Below are 21,991 nucleotides of genomic sequence, written 5' to 3'. Positions count from 1 at the left end.
CCAATCGTGCTGCTGCAAGATCACGCTCTTCATCCAACAGGTCCAGGGAATCTTGACGTGCCTTCTCATTATCAGCTTCGACATAGGCTGTCACACGGGGCGAGTCGTGACGGATGTCACTAGGAAGAACTGCCTCCGCTCCATAAACCATGAAGAAAGGTGTGTAACCCGTAGACCTATTGGGTGTGGTGTTGATGCTCCATAACACAGAAGGTAGCTCCTCAACCCAACAACCCGGTGTACTCTTTCAAGGAACCATAAGCCTAGGTTTGATACCTCGTAGAATTTCTTGATTTGCCCTCTCTGCTTGACCATTAGACTGGGGGTGAGGCACCGATGCTAGATCGAGCCGGATGTGCTCACGTTGGCAAAATTCTTCCATCTCCCCTTTTGACAGGTTAGTACCATTATCAGTTATAACGCTGTGTGGAAAACCAAACCGGAATATCACCTTTTTGATGAATTCAACCGCCGTGGCCGCATCACACTTGCTGACTGGCTCTGCTTCCACCCATTTGGTGAATTTATCAACTGCTACTAACAAGTGGGTCTTTTTGTCCTTGGATCGCTTGAAGGGTCCAACCATATCAAGCCCCCAAGTCGCAAACGACCAAGTTGTTGGAATCATCCTCAACTCTTGAGCCGGAATGTGCGCACGGCGGGCGAATTTTTGACAACTGACACATCTCTTGACTAAATCCTCCGCATCAGCATGCGCTGTCAACTAGTAAAAACCGTGGCGAAAAGCTTTAGCAACCAACGACTTCGAACCGGCGTGGTGACCGCAATCCCCTTCATGGATTTCTCGCAAAATCTCACAACCCTCATGAGGAGAAACACAACGCTGAATTGCTCCTGAAACACTGTAGCGATGTAACTCCCCGTTGAGTATGGTCATGGACTTGGAACGCTGGATTATCTGTCGATCCAATGTTTCATCATCTGGTAACTCGCCCCGGTTCATGTAAGCCAGATATGGGATTGTCCAATCCGGTATGGCATGCAAAGCTGCCACCAATTGAGCCTCCGGATCAGGAATAGCCAAATCTTCTTCGGTTGGTACCTTGACTGACGGATTATGCAATATGTCAAGAAAGACACTTGGCGGAACCGGTTTATGCTGGGAACCAAGACGACTTAAAGCGTCCGCCGCTTCATTCTTTCGCCGGTCTATATGGTCCACCTAATAACCCTTGAAGTGACCAGCCACTGTATCCACCTCTCGCCGATATGCAGCCATGAGTGGGTCCTTAGAATCCCAAGTGCCAGACACCTGTTGAGCCACTAGATCTGAATTGCCAAAGCACTTAACCCGGCTTAAATTCATTTCCTTAGCCATCCGAGGACCGTGCAGCAAAGCCTCATATTCAGCTGCATTGTTAGTACAAGGGAACATTAAATGGAGGACATAACAAAACTTGTCACCTCGTGGGGAAGTTAGTATGACTCCAGCCCCCGAGCCCTCCAACTGTCTGGACCCATCAAAATGAATAGTCCAATATGTATTATCTGGTTTATCCTCAGGTGCCTGTAACCCCGTCCAATCATTGATGAAGTCCACGAGTGCCTGTGATTTGATTGCTGTGCGCGGTATATATTTGAGCCCATCAGGCCCGAGCTCAATAGCCCAATTGGCAATCCGGCCAGTTGCTTCTCTGTTTTGAATTATATCTCCCAGAGGGGCTGAACTGACCACTGTGATGGGATGGCCCTGAAAATAGTGTTTGAGTTCCCGGCTTGCCATAAACACTCCATACACCAGCTTCTGACAATGTGGATATCTCTTTTTTGACTCAATGAGTACCTCACTGACATAATAAACTGGCCGTTGAACCGGATATTCCTTGCCAACCTCCTTGCGCTCCACTACGATAGCCACGCTAACAGCTCGAGCATTAGCAGCCACATATAGCAATAACGTCTCCTTATCGATCGGTGCTACAAGCACAGGCGGTTCAGCTAATTGCCTCTTCAGATACTCGAACGCTTATCAGGTGCCTCGCTCTAGACAAAGTTATTTGTTTTCTTGAGCATCTGATATAAAGGGATGGCCTTCTCTCCAAGGCGACTGATAAACCGGCTCAAGGCTGTAATCCGGCCGGCCAGACGTTGAACGTCATTGATACACGTCGGTTTAGCCAAAGATGTGATCGCTGAATTTTTTTTCCGGATTAGCCTCAATGCCTCTATTTTACACCAGAAAACCCAAGAGCATTCCTGCCGGGACACCAAAGACACACTTCTCCGGATTGAGCATTATCTTGTAAACCCGGAGGTTGTCAAAGGTTTCTCTCAAATCATCTATCAATGTTTCCTCCTTTCTGGATTTTATCACAATATCATCCACATATGCATGAACATTACACCCAATTTGCTTATGAAGGAAATTCTGAACACAACGCTGATAAGTTGCCTGGGCACTCTTGAGTCCAAAGGGCATGGAGACATAACAGAAGGCTCCAAAGGGAGTTATGAAAGCTGTCTTCTCCTGGTTCTTAACCGCCATTTTGATCTGATGATAACCAAAATAAGCATCAAGAAAACACAAACAGTCACAACCTACCATAGCATCAATTATCTGATCAATGCAAGGGAGAGCAAAGGGGTCTGCAGGGCAGGCCTCGTTTAAATCTATGTAATCCACACACATACGCCAAATGCCGTTTTTCTTTAGAACCAGCACCGGATTAGCCAACCACTCTGGATGAAAGACCTCTACGATAAACCCTACGGCCAACAACTGAGCGACCTCTTCACTGATAGCCTTACGCCTTTATTCATTGAAGCGGCGGAGAAACTGCCAGACCGATTTAAACTTAGGATCAATGTTGAGTGTGTGCTGAGCGAGTGCCCTCGGTACACCTGGCATGTCAGAAGGTTTCCATGCAAAGATGTCCCGATTCTCACAGATGAAGTCGATGAGCGCGCTTTCCTATTTGGGATCTAGGTTAGCGCTGATGCTGAACTATTTGGATGAATCGCCAGGAACAAAGTCAACCATCTTAGTATCTGTGGCTGATTTAAACTTCAATGCTAGATCGTGTTCCATAGTTGGCTTTTTCAAAGAAGTCATGTCCGCCGGATCAACTTGCTCCTTATAGAATTTCAACTCCTCCGTGGCACAAACCGACTCAGCATAAGCCGCATCACCTTCCTCACATTCCAAAACAATCTTTCTGCTACCATGTATTGTGATAGTCCCCTTATGACCTGGCATTTTAAGCTGTAAATAAACATAACATGGCCTCACCATGAATTTAGCATAAGCTGGCCGCCAAAACTAGGCGTGGTACGGACTTTTGATTTTTACCACCTCAAATGTCAATGTTTCTGACCTTGAATCATAATCATCTCCAAAATCCACCTCTAAGGCTATCTTGCCAACAAGATATGCAGATTTACCAGGCACCACACCATGAAAAACGATATTTGACGGTTTAAGATTCTTATCTGTCAACCCCATACGGCGGAATGTATCATAATATAGAATGTTGATACTACTTCCCCCATCCATGAGCACTTAAGTAAACTTGTATCCCCCAACTTGAGGGGCTACCACCAGGGCCAAGTGACCCAGATTGTCAACCCGGGGTGGGTGATCCTCTCTACTCCACAAAACGGGTTGCTCAGACTAGCGCAAATATTGAGGTACCGTCGGTTCAACAGAGTGTACCGCCCTCTTGTGAAGCTTCTGATCACGTTTACACAAAGTAGTAGTGAAGACATGATATTGCCCGCTATTTAGCTGCTTGGGATTGCTCTGGTAACCCGACTGCTGCTGCTGATTCCTCTGATGGTTGTAACCTCCCTGGTGGCCTTGGTGCCCTTGATTGATGTGTCCGGTTTGGTTGCCTTGAAACCCTAAACCGGAACCACCACCTTCGTAACCCGGCCCGTGGAAACCACCTCCTGAACCGCCGGTCGGGCCGTTATCATACTGGAACATATTGGAATTCTGGAAATCCCACATGATATAATAGTCCTTCCAAAGATGCGATGCTGGCTTCTCCTTGGATCCATGCTTTGGACAGGGTTGATTTAACAGGCACTCCAAATTGGGGCCTGAACCTCCGTGCCTCTGGGGCTGCTTGCCGTTGCAGCGCTGGCCATTCTCCTGAGCATTGGTGTTAGCGACAAAGTCCAAGATTTTGTCGGCCTTGCACTAACCACTGTTCCCATGGCCTACCGGATTATGCTACTGACCCTTGGCGTTGCCGTTCTTCTTCCCTTTCCCCGGTTTGTCCTCTTGTGAATCCGGGTCCTTTGTATTTTCTGAATCGGCGTACTTAACCAAAGCAGCCATGAGCGTTGACATATGATTGCAGTGACGTTTGAGCCTTCCTAACATCTGTTTGAGTGGTAGGAAACGACAATTGCCCTCTAATGTTAACACTGCGGTGTCTGCATTGATACGATCTAATGAGTGCAAAATCGCTGAAACCCGTTTGACCCAATGGGTCATGGACTCCCCTTCCTCTTGGACACAAGCAGCCAGATCCATGATTGACATCGGCTGCTTACAAGTATCTTTGAAGTTCTGGATAAACCGGTGCTTCAATTCGGCCCATGATCCAACAGAGTTAGTTGGTAAGCTCTTACACCAAGTACGAGTTGTTCCTTCCAACATCATGGTGAAATATTTAGCACACACTGCCTCATCCACATCTAACATGTCCATTGCCATCTCATAGCTTTCCACCCACGCTTCTGGTTGTAAATCGGTGGTGTAATTTGGTACCTTACAAGGCCCCTTGAAGTCCTTGGGCAGTCTCACATTACGCAAAGCGGGGATGAGACACGGCACCCCTAAGGAACTGAATACCACACCTGGCTCTACCGAAGCGGTAGGGTGAACCGGAGTATGTTGTCATGCTCCGTGTCGAGCTGCTAACTCGGCCTCCCGACGTGCGTGGCCATGGTCCACAACATCCTGCGCATTAGCACCTCCCCCTGCCGGGTTGTTTCCTCGCGGCGAATTTCGGCGATGTGCACTGCTGGACACAGCCGGTTCATCCTTAATGTGTCTGCTATAGCTCCGGCTTGGACGGGGAGTGGAATGAATCCTCTCACGACTGTGTGAATATGCCTGCTGTTGATTTAGCGCCGTTTGAAGGAGATCTCTGGCCCGACGTGCTTCAACCGCAACTGGTGATTCGCTGTCGGTTGGGAGGGCTGCTAGGCGTGAAGCGGTGGCCGCAATATTGTCCAAGAGGTTGGGATAATGCCCGGGAGGTGTTGGCACATACTGTGGCACAATGTTGTTCCGGCGAGGTGGGTCCATCGTGTGCGGCTAAACCGGCGCTCCTATTCTCGGTGCCTCCGCCCGGTTATTATGGGTTGGTTACCAGTTCCTGCTCCTAGTGTGTTGAAGAGATTTTGCAGCCCATAAACCGAAGGGAGACGCGATCGGTACCTTCTTCTCATGACTTCTTCGGAAGCATTCTGATCCAGCCTAATCCGGTAGGCCTGTGCTTCCAATTCAGCCCGTTCTGTAGCCATCCTAGCGTTATCTGTCGCCAGGTCCGCTTTAGCCTGAGCTATCTGATCTTTTACCTTTGCAATCTCCGCATTATGCTGATCCCTGGCTGCTGCATCCACCTCTGCGGCCATCAACTTTGCCAAAGCGTCGAACAAATCAGACAAGACTTAGGCTGGAGGCGGCGCAGAGCTTCCTGCCCCTGCCGGTGTGGCCGTTGTTGAACCGGAGAGTATTGCTGCGGTGGCCGACGAATGAGGTGCTGATTGCGTGCCGGCCATGAAGATGGCCGGCCCGGTTTGGCAGATCAGGGGAATCCGGAATACTGTTGCCCTCGGATCCTCCATCAATCCGGCCGTCCTGCAACTAATAAAGCGATTCGGTCTCTCCACAAGACTCGTCGTAAGAACAAACCACGGTCTCTCCATCGGACGCGGGCCCGTCCTCCTATCTCGCTCCATGGATGACACCTACGAAAACATGCCTCATCACGGGCTGAACCGGCGAAGAACTTGCACGCCGAGCCGTTTCGATAATGTCGGTGTAGATGTCCGGCTCAGGGGCCGGTTCGCCGATCTTGCCGATGAAGACGTGAATCCCACCAAAGGGGACCCGGTACCCATATTCGATTGAATCGGCCTGGAATTAGGTTTTTGGCTCCTGTTCTGATCGTTTGGGGGTACGTGGGTATATATAGGAGGAAGGAGTACGTCGGTGGAGCACCGAGGGGCCCACGAGGCAGGGGGCGTGCCCTGTAGGGGGGGGACGCCCCCTACCCTCGTGACCGCCTCCGGTACTTCTTGGAGTAGGTTCCAAGTCTCCTGGGTCTTATCCGAGAAGAAAATCATGTTCCAAAAAGGATTTTTCTGTTTGGACTCCGTTTGATATTCTGTTTCTTCAAAACACTAAAATAGGCAAAAAAACAGCAATTCTGGGCTGGGCCTCCGGTTAATAGGTTAGTCCCAAAAATAATATAAAAGTGGAAAATAAAGCCCAATATAGTCCAAAACAGTAGATAATATATCATGGAACAATCAAAAATTATAGATACGTTGGAGACGTATCAGGCATCCCCAAGCTTAATTCCTGCTCATCCTCGAGTAGGTAAATGATAAAAAAGAGAATTTTTGATGCGGAGTGCTACTTGGCATAATTTCAATACAAAATTTCTTAATTGTGGTATGGATATTCAGATTAGAAAGATTCAAGACAAAAGTTCATATTGACATAAAGTATAATAACACTTCAATCATACTAATAAAGTAATTATGTCTTCTCAAAATAACATGGCCAAAGAAAGTTATCCCTACAAAATCATATAGTCTGGCTATGCTCTATCTTCACCACACAAAGTATTTAAATCATGCACAACCCCGATGACAAGCCAAGCAATTGTTTCATACTCTAACTTTTTCAAAACTTTTTCAATCTTCACGCAATACATGAGCATGAGCCATGGACATAGCACTATGTGGAATAGAAGGGTGGTTGTGGAGAAGACAAAAAGAGGGGAAGATAGTCTCACATCAACTAGGCGTATCAACGGGCTGTGGAGATGCCCACCAATAGATATCAATGTGAGTGAGTAGGGATTGCCATGCAACGGATGCACTAGAGCTATAAGTATATGAAAGCTCATCAAAAGAAACTAAGTGGGTGTGCATCCAACTCGCTTGCTCATGAAGACCTAGGGCAATTTGAGGAAGCCCATCATTGGAATATACAAGCCAAGCTCTATAATGAAAAATTCCCACTAGTATATGAAAGTGACATAACGAGAGACTCTGTATCATGAAGATCATGGTGCTACTTTGAAGCACAAGTGTGGTAAAAGGATAGTAACATTGTCCCTTCTCTCTTTTTCTCTCATTTTTTTATTTGGGCCTTTTCTCTTTTTTTATGGCCTCTTTTTTTTCGTCCGGAGTCTCATCCCGACTTATGGGGGAATCATAGTATCCATCATCCTTTCCTCACTTGGGACAATGCTCTAGAAAATGATGATCATCACACTTTTATTTTTCTTACAACTCAACAATTACAACTCGATACTTAGAACAAATATGACTCTATATGAATGCCTCCGGCGGTGTACCGGGATATGCAATGAATCAAGAGTGACATGTATGAAAGAATTATGAATGGTGGCTTTGCCACAAATACGATGTCAACTACATGATCATGCTAGCTATATGACAATGATGGAGCGTGTCATAATAAACGGAATGGTGGAAAGTTGCATGGCAATATATCTCGGAATGGCTATGGAAATGCAATGATAGGTAGGTATGGTGGCTGTTTTGAGGAAGGTATATGGTGGGTGTATGATACCGGCGAAAGGTGCGCGGTATTAGAGAGGCTAGCAATGGTGGAAGGATGGGAAAAAGTGCATATAATCCATGGACTCAACATTAGTCATAAAGAACTCATATACTCATTGCAAAAATCTAGAAGTTATCAAAGCAAAGTATTACACGCATGCTCCTAGGGGGATAGATTGGTAGGAAAAGACCATCGCTCGTCCCCGACCGCCACTCATATGGAAGACAATCAATAAATAAATTATGCTCCGACTTCATCACATAACGGTTCACCATACGTGCATGCTACGGGAATCACAAACTTTAACACAAGTATTCTTTAAATTCACAACTACTAAACTAGCATAACTCTAATATTATCACCTCCATATCTCAAAACAATTATCATGCTTCAATCTTCTCTTAGTATTCAACACTCTCAAAAGAAAATTCCACATATCTTGAACACCAAGCATATTTATATTAAGCAAATTACCATGCTATTAAGACTCTCAAAATAATTTAAGTGAAGCATGAGAGATCAATAGTTTCTTTAAAACAAACCACCACCGTTCTCTAAAAGATCTAAGTGAAGCACATAGAGAAAAATTATAACGCTCAAAAGATACAAGTGAAGCACGTAGAGCAAAACTACATAGCTCAAAAGATATAAGTGAAGCACATAGAGTATTCTATCAAATTTTAATTCATAGATGACTCCCTCAAAAGGTGTGTACAGCAAGGATGATTGTGACACACTAACAAACAAAGACACAAATAATACAAGACGCTCGAAGCAAAACACATATCATGTTGGTGAATAAAAATATAGCTCCAAGTAAATTACCGATGGAAGTGGACGAAAGAGGGGATGCCTTCCGGGGCATCCCCAAGCTTTGACTTTTTGGTGTCCTTGGATTATCTTGGGGGTGACATGGGAATCCCCAAGCTTAGGCTCTTGCCACTCCTTGTTCCATAATCCATCAAAAGAACTCACCCAAAACTTGAAAACTTCACAACACAAAACTCAATAGAAATCTCGTGAGCTCCGTTAGAGAAAGAAAACAAAAGACCACTTCAAGGTACTGTAATGAACTCATTATTTATTTATTTTGGTGTTAAACCTACTGTATTCCAACTTCTCTATGGATTATAAACTATTTTACTAACCATAGATTCATCAAAATAAGCAAACAACACACGAAAAACAGAATCTGTCAAAAACAGAATAGTCTGTAGTAATCTGTGGCTAGCGCAAGATCTGGAACCCCAAAAATTCTAAAATAAATTGATGGACGTGAGGAATTTATCTATTAATCATCTTAAAAAATAATTAACTAAATATCACTCTTAAAATAAAAATGACAGCAGTTCTCGTGAGCGCTAAAGTTTCTGTTTTTTACAGCAAGTTCAACAAGACTTTCCCCAAGTCTTCCCAACGGTTCTACTTGGCACAAACACTAATTAAGCACAAAAAACACAACCAAAACAGAAGCAAAATAAGTTATTTATAGAATAACATCAAGTATAAATATTGGGTTGACTCCCAACAAGAGCTTTTCTTTAAAGCCTTATAGCTAGGCTTTGATAAGTTTAATTATGCTCACATGAAAGACAAGAATTGAAGCACAAAAGGAGCATCATAAAGCATGTGAAAAACACATCGAAGTCTAACATACTTCCTATGCATAGGAATCTTATAGGCAAACAAATTATCAAGGCAAGCAAAAACTACCAGATGCAAGGAAGCGGGAAGAAACAATAGCAATCTCAACATAACGAGAGGTAATTTAGTAACATGAAGATTTCTACAACCATATTTTCCTCTCTCATAGTAATTACATGTAGGATCATAAGCAAATTCAACAAAATAGCTATCACATAAAATATTTTCAACATGATCCACATGCATGCAAAGTTGACACTCTTCCAAAATAGTGGGATTAACATTAACTAAAGTCATGACTTCTCCAAACCCACTTTTATCAAGATTTTCATAAGATTGAACATTCTCCAAATATGTGGGATCTAAAGTTGACACTCTTCCAAACCCAATTTCAATAATATTGCAAACACTATTATAAATCTCATATTAATCATGGGGTTTAAATAAATTTTCAAGATCATAAGAAGAATCACCCTAATCATAATCATTGCAACAAGTAGTAGACATAGCAAAACTAGCATCCCCAAGCTTAGGGTTTTGCATCTTATTAGCACAATTGACATCAAGAGAATTTATAATAAAATCATTGCAATCGTGCTTTTTATTCAAAGATCTACAATGAGTCACTTCATAAGGCACTTCATCACGATTTTCAGATTTATGGATTTCAGGCAAAAGCTTATAAAGCTAATCTAGTGCATCCAAATCAGTAGGCATTGGTTCATCATAATTGGATCCCTTAAAAAGATTGGCAAGCAGATGAGGATCCATAGATCTTAAGTTCTCTGTTTAGTAATAAATAAACAACTATTCCAACCATACGAGCAAACAAGAAATGGGCAGAAAGAGGCAAATAGAGAAAGAGAGGGAGCATAGAGAGAGAGAGAGAGAGGGCGAATAAAACGGCAAGGGTGAAGTGGGGGAGAGGAAAACGAGAGGCAAATGGCAAATAATGTAATGCAAGAGATAGGGATTGTGATGGGTACTTGGTATTTTGAATTTTTGCGTAGATTCCCCGGCAACGGCGCCAGAAATCCTTCTTGCTACGTCTTGAGCTTGCGTTGGTTTTCCCCGAAGAGGAAGGGATGATGCAGCAGAGTAGCGTAAGTATTTCCCTCAGTTTTTGAGAACCAAGGTATCAATCCAGTAGGAGGCCACGCGCAAGTCCCTCGTACCTACACAACACACAGAGCTCAACGCAACGAACGCGATTAGGGGTTGTCAATCCCTTCACGGTCACTTACAGAAGTGAGATCCGATAAATAATATTTTTGGTATTTTTTTATATAAAGATGCAAAGTGAAAAGTAAAAGGTAAAGTAAAAACAAAACAAGATTAAAGTGATGGAGATTGATATGATCAGAATAGTGTAACATCCCAAATTTTCAATTTGGAATGTTATACACTAGATCATATGCATATCATATTTTTCTTGCATTTTGGTTGATCCTAGAAATTTCACGCAACTCAAGGACCCTCGGAGAGAGTTGGAGATTTCGTTATTTTCATATTTGAGAGTTCTCTCGAATTTTGAAAATAGGATCATTTGATTTATTTATTCTATCTTCAATAATTTTTCCGGTGTCAAAATATATGAGAGAGGGAATAATATGACTTTCCCAAATTTAGGAAAAATGAAGATATAATAAATAGATCAATTTTGCTTTCCGGTGTTTATTTGCATTTTATTTTGATAGGGAAAAATGCGCGTTTTCGAAAATTGCATTTTAGGTCCGAAGAAAAGTTCATTTTGTTCGGCTCATTTTTAGGAGTCGGGGAAAATTTACTTTAGATTTTTCGGAGTTCGTTTAGATCCCTTTTTGTTTTTTTTTCTGCGCGCTGAACCGTTTATAAAAAAAAAACTGGACCAAGGCCGGCCAGGCCAAGGCCCAGCCGGGCCAAAGGCCACCGCCCAAGGAGCCGCGCGCCTAGCGCTGGCGCAGGAGGCCGCCGCCTCGCCTCTTGCTCTAAACCAAATCCTAGTAGGACTTTTGTCCTATTTCCATATATTCCTTTTCTAGTTCTAGATCTTTTCCTATTCCTAGTCTAATTCTTGTCCCCTACCCCAAGTTTTGTCTTCCCTCACCCATATAAATACCCAAGCACCCCACCCTCTAAACACATCAAATCAAAGCTCTCCTCCACACCGCGCCTCACAGCGCGCCCTGCGTCACCACGCCGCGCCGCCTCACACCGCGCCCTGCGTCACCGCCGCCGCGCCGCCTCACCCGCACCGCCACCCCACACCCGCCGCCGCCGCCGCACCTAGCCGCCGCACCTTGCCCACGCCGCCGCCCTACGCCGACGCCGCCGGAGCCCCTCACCGGAGACCTCGCCAAGGTTGCCCCGCGCTACATCTATTCTTTTTCTCGGATCGTTTTCTTCTAATCGGCTAAACCGTTCCGGTTTTCTAGATCAGTTTTTCGATCGGTTTTCGTCTCCGAAACCCTAGATCGGATTCGTTTTCTTCTCCGATTTAGTTGACTTTGGACCGTTCGCCGGACCGTTCGTCCTAACGAACGTGATCACCGTATTCTTCTAGGTTAACGACGTCCGTTCGTTTAACCGTTCTTCTTTTTCTTTTCGTCGGATTTATTCCGCGATCGCGATCTTCTTTCTAGTCTTTCTTTTCGCTCGTTTATCGGAATCAGGTGATTCAAGCGCCTGGAGTTTCGTCTCGAAACCGCAGTTCCGTCTAATCAACTTGAACAAGTTTTTGCTACAGTAAAATTTTGACCTAGTTTCAACTTGCTAGAACCGAGTTGTTTTCTTCCGCTGTTTGTTTTTCGTTCTTTCTTTGCAACCGGAGTTCTTAAGTTGAACTACCTGGTTCGTTCTCTTGTTCGAGTTTTACCTGTGCATTAGATGAGTACGCATTGTATGCTTGTTGTTTGTCTGCGATAGATTACCCGGATTGCGCCGCTTGTTACTTCAAAACCCTAGGACTCGCGGATCATCAGCAAGGCAAGTAACACTTTGATCATACCTTTTCTACAACCCATGTTTTATTGCATTAGATCAATCCTCTCACATTGCATGATTAGGATCTAATTAAATTGTGGGATGGGAAGTAGATGAGATAGTACCTATTAACTGTATTATTATGAAACCTTTGGGAGTTACTCTACGTTTGCTTATATTGCCATTCTATGCTAGTAGACGTGGATTGGGTGAGTGATATCCATGACAGATGTGAGATTGATAATTTTAATGGTTTATCTAAGGTGGCAACTTAAACACACATCTAGGTGGATTGAGGCACCTGATGTCTATCAGGACTTGCCTGTTTTTTTTGGACCGCCACCGAGGCTCAAAGGGATCATAAGATCTTTCATGCTAGAAACTTCCGTGTGCAGCCACATGCTACTATGGGCTCTAGCATAGTTGAATAAGTTGTGCGAACTCTTACGGGGTGGACTAGCAGATGTAGGGGATGTAGGTGTACCGGTCTACCCCACATGTAAGGTGCTAGTGCTTCTGAAAGACTATGTCTCGGTCATCCGTCTTCTCAAACACCATGTAGTGCGAGAAAACAAACGGAGGCGATCGAGTCATGTGGGGAAAAGTGCGCAAACCTCTGCAGAGTTTACAAACTAATCATGATTAGCCGTGTCCCCGGTTATGGACAACTTGAGTATCTAGTACTTGAATATCGAGTGAATCTCAACATGTTACCTCTAATTAATGTTGTTGGGTTTTAATTATTTTTAATTGGGATTGAGAATGCTGTCAACCATTCTCAATGTTTCACAACCACCATGATAGTTAAATAAATTTATTCCTTTGCAGTAGGGAAAAATTGGCTTTACGCAAAAACTGTAACCATAGAGCTTTCCCCCAGCCATATATGCATATAGTATAGCTGTTTCATTCCATTACTCTCTATGTGTTACTTTGCCAGCATATTCCATGTGCTGACCCGTTTTCGGGCTGCAACGTTAATGTTGCAGACTTTTTAGACGACGATTGAGGTGCGTTTAGGTCGTGGCCCTATACTCAGTGATGCCGCTGGAGTTGATGGACCCATTTATCTTCCGAGTCTTCCGCTGTTACCGATATTATATGGCCTTCTGCCATATTTATTGTAATAAGTTCTTTTTGAGCCATCGATGTAATAAGTGTGTGATTGCAACTCTGCTATAAAACCTCGATGTACTGTGTGGTGTCAGCATTACTGATCCAGGGATGACACCATAGCACAGTAGACGTGATCCATTCGGGTCAGGTCGCTACAGAGATGGTATCAGAGCACACGCTGACTGTAGGACACGACCACTAAGTTAAAGCCATAGATCACCCTTCTCTTCTCATTTTCTAACTCCTCATCTTTTCTACTCTATTAGGATGACGAACGCGAAGATTAAGTACGCTCAACCGGATGAAGGCACACCATTTGGATTTCACCTGAAGGAAGTCACCAAGTACCTGAACATTGGATTACCAAGCTTCACGGGAACCTTCAACGCCACTCTGCCTGAAGAGGAGCGCTGGAAGATTCAAGCTCACGTTCCGGGAAGAACATTCGCGCCAATCACGAAGCCCATAGATAGTGTTTTCAATGCACCAACCTGGAGTCTGGGAAGGAGCATGGCCACTCATATCACCATAGGACGCATTGGAGAAGTTTATCAAGAAGACCTCAAGGACACTATCTACCAGATTTGCGGACGCCGTGATGAACAATGGGAGTTAGTCAGCACCAAGAAGGATAGATCCATTGCAGCATTCATCCAGGAGTTAAACCAGCACATTCGACGCCACGAGAACCAGATGTGCAATGATATGGTAGAGTTGAAGAATGCGAAGGCAAGGATCATCGAGCTAGAAGGAGAACTGAAGTCTACACGCAAGGACTACATGGACGAGATCGTAGCTCTAGCAAGACACAATGGCGATCTGAAGCAGGAGATTGAAGAACTCAAGAGCAAGTTAGCATCCCAGGAGGACGACGAGTACGTCGCATGTCCAGACAACTACATCATCATCGACGACACCGATTCGGATCCAAGTGAACCCGACTTTGAAGACGAAGCTGGAGTAGATATCATGGAGTCTTCCACCGGTTCAAATTTCTAGATGACCACCAGATAGTAGTAGTATTCCCCCATGTAAACACATTATAGTCGAGCACTTTTGCGATAGTTAGACCGATTGTAAGCCCTTGTTTGATTGATTGAAGTGATTTTGTGTGCATTTGCTCATGTGCATATGGGTAGTGTTTTCCCTTTAGACCTCATTCTATTCTCAATTCTCGTCTTTTCTAAACCCTCAGATGCCTCCGAGACGTGACAATGGATTTCCACCGGAGCTCACTCAGTTGATCCAGCAGCAGAATCAATTGATGCAAATGTTAGTTCAGAATCAGCAGAACAACAACAACAACCCACCACCACCGCCGCCACCTGTTGACCACTTAGCCCGTTTTCTTAGGCTGAATCCGCCGGTGTTTTCCAGTAGCACCGAGCCAATAGTAGCAGACGATTGGCTCCGCAAGATAGGAAGGGAGTTGACCACTGCAGGATGCACGGATGGTGAGAAAGTGAAGTTTACCGCTCACCAGCTAGACGGACCCGCAGCAGCATGGTGGGAGAATTTCACAGCCACTTACCCAGTTGACACTGTCACATGGGATCAGTTTCAGCAAGCTTTCCGCACTGCCCATGTTTCAGCAGGAGCTATGGCCATCAAGAAGCGTGAGTTTCGCAACTTACGCCAAGGAGGAAGGACTGTTGGCCAGTATGTGGAGGAGTTTAGTAAGCTAGCCCGTTATGCCCCAGATGACGTTGCTACGGATGCAGCCAAGCAGGAGAAGTTTCTGGAAGGATTGAATGATGAGCTAAGCATGCAATTGATGGTAGCAAATTTCAACAACTACCAAGAGTTGGTAGATCGTGCCATCATGATAGAAGGGAAGCAACAGCAGATTGAGAACCGTAAGAGGAAGTATGGACATGGGAAGTATAACTCTGGAGCCCAGCAGAAGCCCCGTTTTACCCCTAAACCGGGATTTAAGTTTCAGCACACCCATGGAGGAGGTAGCTCGCACGACCATAATGGCCACAAGAATGGTAATGGGAATGGAGGAAGCAACGGCCAGAACCGGACCACCCCATCGACCCCAACCAAGAGAGATCTGGGTAATGTCACTTGTTTCAAGTGTTCGAAGACCGGACATTATGCCAATGAATGTCCCGAAGGCCAGAATGGAAATGGCAATGGAAGCTCTGGGAAGAAGCCGAACCCTTTCAATAGGGGACAGGTGAACCACGTTAATGTGGAGGAGATTGAAGATCAGCCCGATGCAGTAATCGGTAAGTTTTTGGTTAAGTCATTTACAACACTCGTTCTTTTTGATACTGGTGCATCGCATTCATACATATCAAGGGGATTCGTGGAGAAGTATAGCCTGCCCACTAGGATTCTTAAAACACCTATGCTAGTAAGCTCGCCAGGAGCAGAATACATGGCCAGACAAGGATGTTTCCAAGTACCATTGAGTATAGGAAGGCATGTATTCCCAACGGATTTAATTATTCTGGAATCCCAAGGACTGGATGTGATTCTTGGTATGGATTGGTTGTCGATGTATGGAGGAAACATCGATTGCGCCAGTAAGACAATTTTGCTTACCACACCAGAAGAAAGAAGGATCAAGTATGTATCCCGGCATGTGCCAAACAGGACACAAGTGAATTGCCTAACAGGAGTTGTGCAGGAGGAAGTACCAGTGGTACAGGATTTTCCTGATGTATTTCCTGAGGAATTGCCAGGCATGCCACCAGATAGAGACATTGAGTTTTTGATTGAGTTATTGCCAGGCACAGGCCCAATATCGAAGCGACCATATAGGATGCCAGCAAAGGATTTGGTGGAAATTAAGAATCAGATTAAGGAGCTATTGGATAAAGGTTACATTCGCCCAAGTTCTTCACCTTGGGGATCACCCGTACTTCTAGTGGAAAAGAAGGATGGATCATTAAGGATGGTTGTAGATTATCGTGGATTGAATGAAGTAACCATCAAGAACAAGTACCCACTGCCAATGATCAACGATCTATTTGATCGATTGCAAGGAACTAAAGTGTTCTCCAAGATCGATTTGCGATCAGGGTACCATCAGTTGAAGATTCGAGAGCAGGACATACCTAAGACAGCATTCACCACAAGATATGGACTGTATGAGTATACCGTTATGTCATTTGGATTGACTAACGCACCTGCCTATTTTATGAACCTGATGAACAAAGTGTTTATGGAGTTTTTGGATAAGTTCGTCGTAGTGTTCATCGATGACATTTTGGTTTATTCAAAGAATGAAGAAGAGCATAAGGAACATTTGCGTTTGGTTTTGGTTTTGGAGAAACTAAGGGAACATCAGTTATATGCCAAATTCAGCAAATGTGAGTTTTGGTTGAAGGAAGTTGGATTCCTCGGACACGTTATATCCGGAGAAGGTATAGCAGTTGACCCCACAAAGGTTGAGACCGTAACCGAATGGGAAGCACCAACAACAGTTGGAGAGATCCGGAGTTTTCTTGGACTCGCAGGATACTACCGGAGATTCATTGAGAATTTCTCAAAGATTGCGAAGCCTATGACGGAGTTGTTGAAGAAGGATACTAAGTTCAAATGGACTGAGGAGTGTGAGGCTAGTTTCCAGGAGTTGAAGAAACGATTGGTTACCTCACCGGTATTGATTTTGCCAGATCAGACCAAGGATTATGAGGTGTATTGCGACGCTTCACGTCGAGGACTTGGAGCAGTGCTTATGCAGGAAGGGAGAGTTGTTTCGTATGCATCACGACAACTGAAGCCTCATGAGTTGAATTATGCCACGCATGATTTGGAGTTAGCAGCCGTAGTGCATGCATTGAAGACGTGGAGACATTTCCTCATTGGAAATCATTGTGATGTGTACACGGATCATAAGAGTTTGAAGTACATTTTCACGCAGAAGGAGTTGAACCTCAGACAAAGGAGATGGTTGGAGCTCATCAAGGATTATGACATGAGATTGCATTACCATCCCGGAAAGGCTAATGTAGTAGCTGACGCATTGAGCCGTAAGAGCCATGTCAATACCCTAATGACAAGAGAAATACCCAAGGAGTTAGCAGAAAACCTTCGTGAACTAAGTTTAGAGATAGTTCCGAGAGGCTATGTAGCAGCATTAGAGGTCAACATTGATGGATAAAATCAGAGAAGCTCAGAAATCCGACAAAGAGATTGCTGCTATAAAGGAGAAACTTAGCAAAGGAAAAGCAAGGGGATTTCGTGAGGATGAGCACGATACCCTATGGTTTGAGGACCGTGTTTATGTGCCCAATGACCCGGAGATCAGGAAGTTGATTTTGCAGGAGGCACATGATTCACCGTATTCGATTCACCCAGGGAATACCAAGATGTATTTGGATTTGAAAGAAACATTCTGGTGGACCGGAATGAAGAAGGATATTGCAGCGTATGTAGCAGTTTGTGACGTATGTCAGAGAGTAAAGGCAGAACATCAAAAGCCAGCAGGATTGTTACAACCATTGCCGATACCCGAATGGAAGTGGGATAAGATAGGCATGGATTTTATCACAGGGCTACCCAGGACAAAAGCCGGATATGACTCGATATGGGTAGTAGTTGATCGTTTGACAAAGGTAGCACATTTCATTCCAGTTAAGACCACTTACACCAGTGCTAAGTTGGCAAAGATATACATGACTAGAATCATTTGTTTGCATGGAGTTCTGAGGAGTATCGTATCAGATACCAGTTTCGTTCCATGACAACAGTTACGAAGTTGGAGACCGTCAATTCTTTGGACCAGATTTGATTAAGGAGTCAGAACGGAAGGTTAAGTTGATTCGCGATAGGCTCAAGGTAGCCCAGTCCAGGCAGAAGAGCTATGCAGATTCTAAACGCAAGGAGACAGTTTAAGAAACCAGAGACAGAGTTTACCTTCGAGTATCCCCACTTCGAGGAGTTAAGCGCTTTGGAGTTAAGGGAAAGTTAGCACCGCGTTTCGTTGGACCGTTTAACGTATGGGAGAAGTCGCGTATAAGTTGGAATTACCAGAAGGACTGTCAGGAGTTCATGATGTATTTCATGTTTCTCAGTTGAAGAAATGTCACGCCGAGATGGCGGAGGTACCGCTAAGAGATACAGTGCCATTAGAAGCGATTCAGTTAAAGGATGACCTAACATATGAGGAGAAGCCAGTCAAGATTCTCGATGTTGCCAATAGAGTTACTCGCAGCAAGGTTATCAAGTTTTGCAAAGTTCAGTGGAACCACCATTCAGAGGATGAAGCCACCTGGGAGAGAGAAGAAGATTTGCTCAAAGACCACCCTCACCTATTTTCTAGCCAACCCGAATCTCGAGGGCGAGATTCATCTTAAGGGGGGTAGGTTTGTAACATCCCAAATTTTCAATTTGGAATGTTATACACTAGATCATATGCATATCATATTTTTCTTGCATTTTGGTTGATCCTAGAAATTTCACGCAACTCAAGGACCCTCGGAGAGAGTTGGAGATTTCGTTATTTTCATATTTGAGAGTTCTCTCGAATTTTGAAAATAGGATCATTTGATTTATTTATTCTATCTTCAATAATTTTTCCGGTGTCAAAATATATGACAGAGGGAATAATATGACTTTCCCAAATTTAGGAAAAATGAAGATATAATAAATAGATCAATTTTGCTTTCCGGTGTTTATTTGCATTTTATTTTGATAGGGAAAAATGCGCGTTTTCGAAAATTGCATTTTAGGTCCGGAGAAAAGTTCATTTTGTTCGGCTCATTTTTAGGAGTCGGGGAAAATTTACTTTAGATTTTTCGGAGTTCGTTTAGATCCCTTTTGTTTTTTTTTTCTGTGCGCTGAACCGTTTATAAAAAAAAAACTGGACCAAGGCCGGCCAGGCCAAGGCCCAGCCGGGCCAAGCAGCCGGCCAAGGCCATCGCTAGCCGCGCGCCAGGCGTAGGCACAGGAGGCCGCCGCCGCCTCTCTCCTGTACCGAATCCTAGTAGGACTTCGGTCCTACTTCTGTATATTCCTTTTCTATTTCTAGATCTTTTCCTTCCCTCTTTTCTATTCCTATTCCTAGTCTAATTCCTTGCCCTCTACCCCAAGTAAACCCCTCCCCTCCCCAATATAAATACCCAAGCACCCCCCCTCTAAACACATCAAATTCCAAGCCTCTCTCCACACCTCACCGCGCCCTGCGTCACACGCCGCGCGCCGCCTACACCGCGCCCTGCGTCACCGCCGCCGCGCCGCCTCACCCGCCCTGCCACCCCACAGCCGCCGCCCCTACGCCGCGCGCACCTAGCCGCCGCACCTTGCCACGCCGCCGCCCTACGCCGACGCCGCCGGAGCCCCTCACCGGAGACCTCGCCAAGGTTGCCCCGCGCTACATCTATTCTTTTTCTCGGATCGTTTTCTTCTAATCGTTCCGATTCTTTTCTTCTCTAAACCGTTCCGGTTTTCTAGATCAGTTTTTCGATCGGTTTTTCTTCTCCGAAACCCTAGATCGGATTCGTTTTCTTCTCCGATTTAGTTGCTTTGGACCGTTCGCCGGACCGTTCGTCCTAACGAACGTGATCACCGGATTCTTCTAGGTTAACGAACGTCCGTTCGTTTAACCGTTCTTCTTTTTCTTTTCGTCGGATTTATTCCGCGATCGCGATCTCAGATCCGATCTTCTTCCTAGTCTATTTTTCGCTCGTTTATCGGAATCAGGTGATTCAAGCGCCTGGAGTTTCGTCTCGAAACCGCCGTTCCGTCTAATCAACTTGAACAAGCTTTTGCTACAGTAAAATTTTGACCTAGTTTCAACTTGCTAGAACCGAGTTGTTTTCTTCCGCCGTTTGTTTTTCGTTCTTTCTTTGCAACCGGAGTTCTTAAGTTGAACTACCTGGTTCGTTCTCTTGTTCGAGTTTTACCTGTGCATTAGATGAGTACTTATTGTATGCTTGTTGTTTGTCTGCGATAGATTACCCGGATTGCGCCGCTTGTTACTTCGAAACCCTAGGACTCGCGGATCATCAGCAAGGCAAGTAACACTTTGATCATACCTTTTCTACAACCCATGTTTTATTGCATTAGATCAATCCTCACACATTGCATGATTAGGATCTAATTAAATTGTGGGATGGGAAGTAGATGAGGTAGTACCTATTACCTGTATTATTATGAAACCTTTGGGAGTTACTTCTACGTTTGCTTATTATGCCATGCTTTGCTAGTAGACGTGGATTGGGTGAGTGATATCCATGACAGATGTGAGTATTGTTAATTAATGTTTTATCTAAGGTGGCAACTTAAACACACATCTGGGTGGATTGAGGCACCTGATGTCTATCAGGACTTGCCTGTTTTTTTTGGACCGCCACCCAGGCTCAAAGGGATCATAAGATCATTCATGCTAGTAACTTCCGTGTGCAGCCACAAGCCATTATGGGCTCTGGCATAGTTGACTAAGTTGTGCGAACTCTTACGGGGTGGACTAGCAGATGTAGGGGTTGTAGGTGGTACGGTCTACCCCACATGTAAGGTGCTAGCGCTTCTGAAAGACTATGTCTCGGCCATCCGTTTCTCAAACACTGTGTAGTGCGAGAAACCAAACGGAGGCGATCGAGTCTTGTGGGGAAAAGTGCGCAAACCTCTGTAGAGTTTACAAACTAATCATGATTAGCCGTGTCCCCGGTTATGGACACTTGAGTATCTAGTACTTGAAATATGAGTGAATCTCAACATGTTACTTCTAATTAATGTTTGTTGGGTTTTAATTATTTTTAATTGGGATTGAGAATGCTGTCACCATTCTCATGTTCACACCACCATGATAGTAAATAAATTTATTCCTTTGCAGTAGGGAAAAAATTGCTTTACGCAAAAACTGTAACCATAGAGCTTTCCACCCAGCCATATATGCATATAGTATAGCTGTTTCATTCCATTACTCTCTATGTGTTACTTTGCCAGCATATTCCATGTGCTGACCCGTTTTCGGGCTGCAACGTTAATGTTGCAGACTTTTCAGACGACGATTGAGGTGCGTTTAGGTCGTGGCCCTATACTCAGTGATGCCGCTGGAGTTGATGGACCCATTTATCTTCCGAGTCTTCCGCTGTTATCGATATTATATGGCCTTCTGCCATATTTATTGTAATAAGTTCTTTTTGAGCCATCGATGTAATAAGTGTGTGATTTCAACTCTGCTATAAAACCTCGATGTACTGTGTGGTGTCAGCATTACTGATCCAGGGATGACACCGTAGCACAGTAGACGTGATCCATTCGGGTCAGGTCGCTACAAATAGACCCGGGGGCCATAGGTTTCGCTAGTGGCTTCTCTCGAGAGCATAAGTTTTCTACGGTGGGTGAACAAATTACTGTTGAGCAATTGACATAATTGAGCATAGTTATGAGAATATCTAGGCATGATCATGTATATAGGCATCACGTCCGTGACAACTAGATTGAAATGATTCTGCATCTACTACTATTACTCCACTCATCGACCGCTATCCAGCATGCATCTAGAGTATTAAGTTA

This window comes from Triticum urartu, chromosome 5 (assembly GCF_003073215.2).
Source record: "Triticum urartu cultivar G1812 chromosome 5, Tu2.1, whole genome shotgun sequence".
Lineage (NCBI taxonomy): Eukaryota > Viridiplantae > Streptophyta > Magnoliopsida > Poales > Poaceae > Triticum > Triticum urartu.
The sequence above is the reverse complement of the archived record's forward strand: the minus strand, read 5'-3'. Positions refer to the sequence as shown.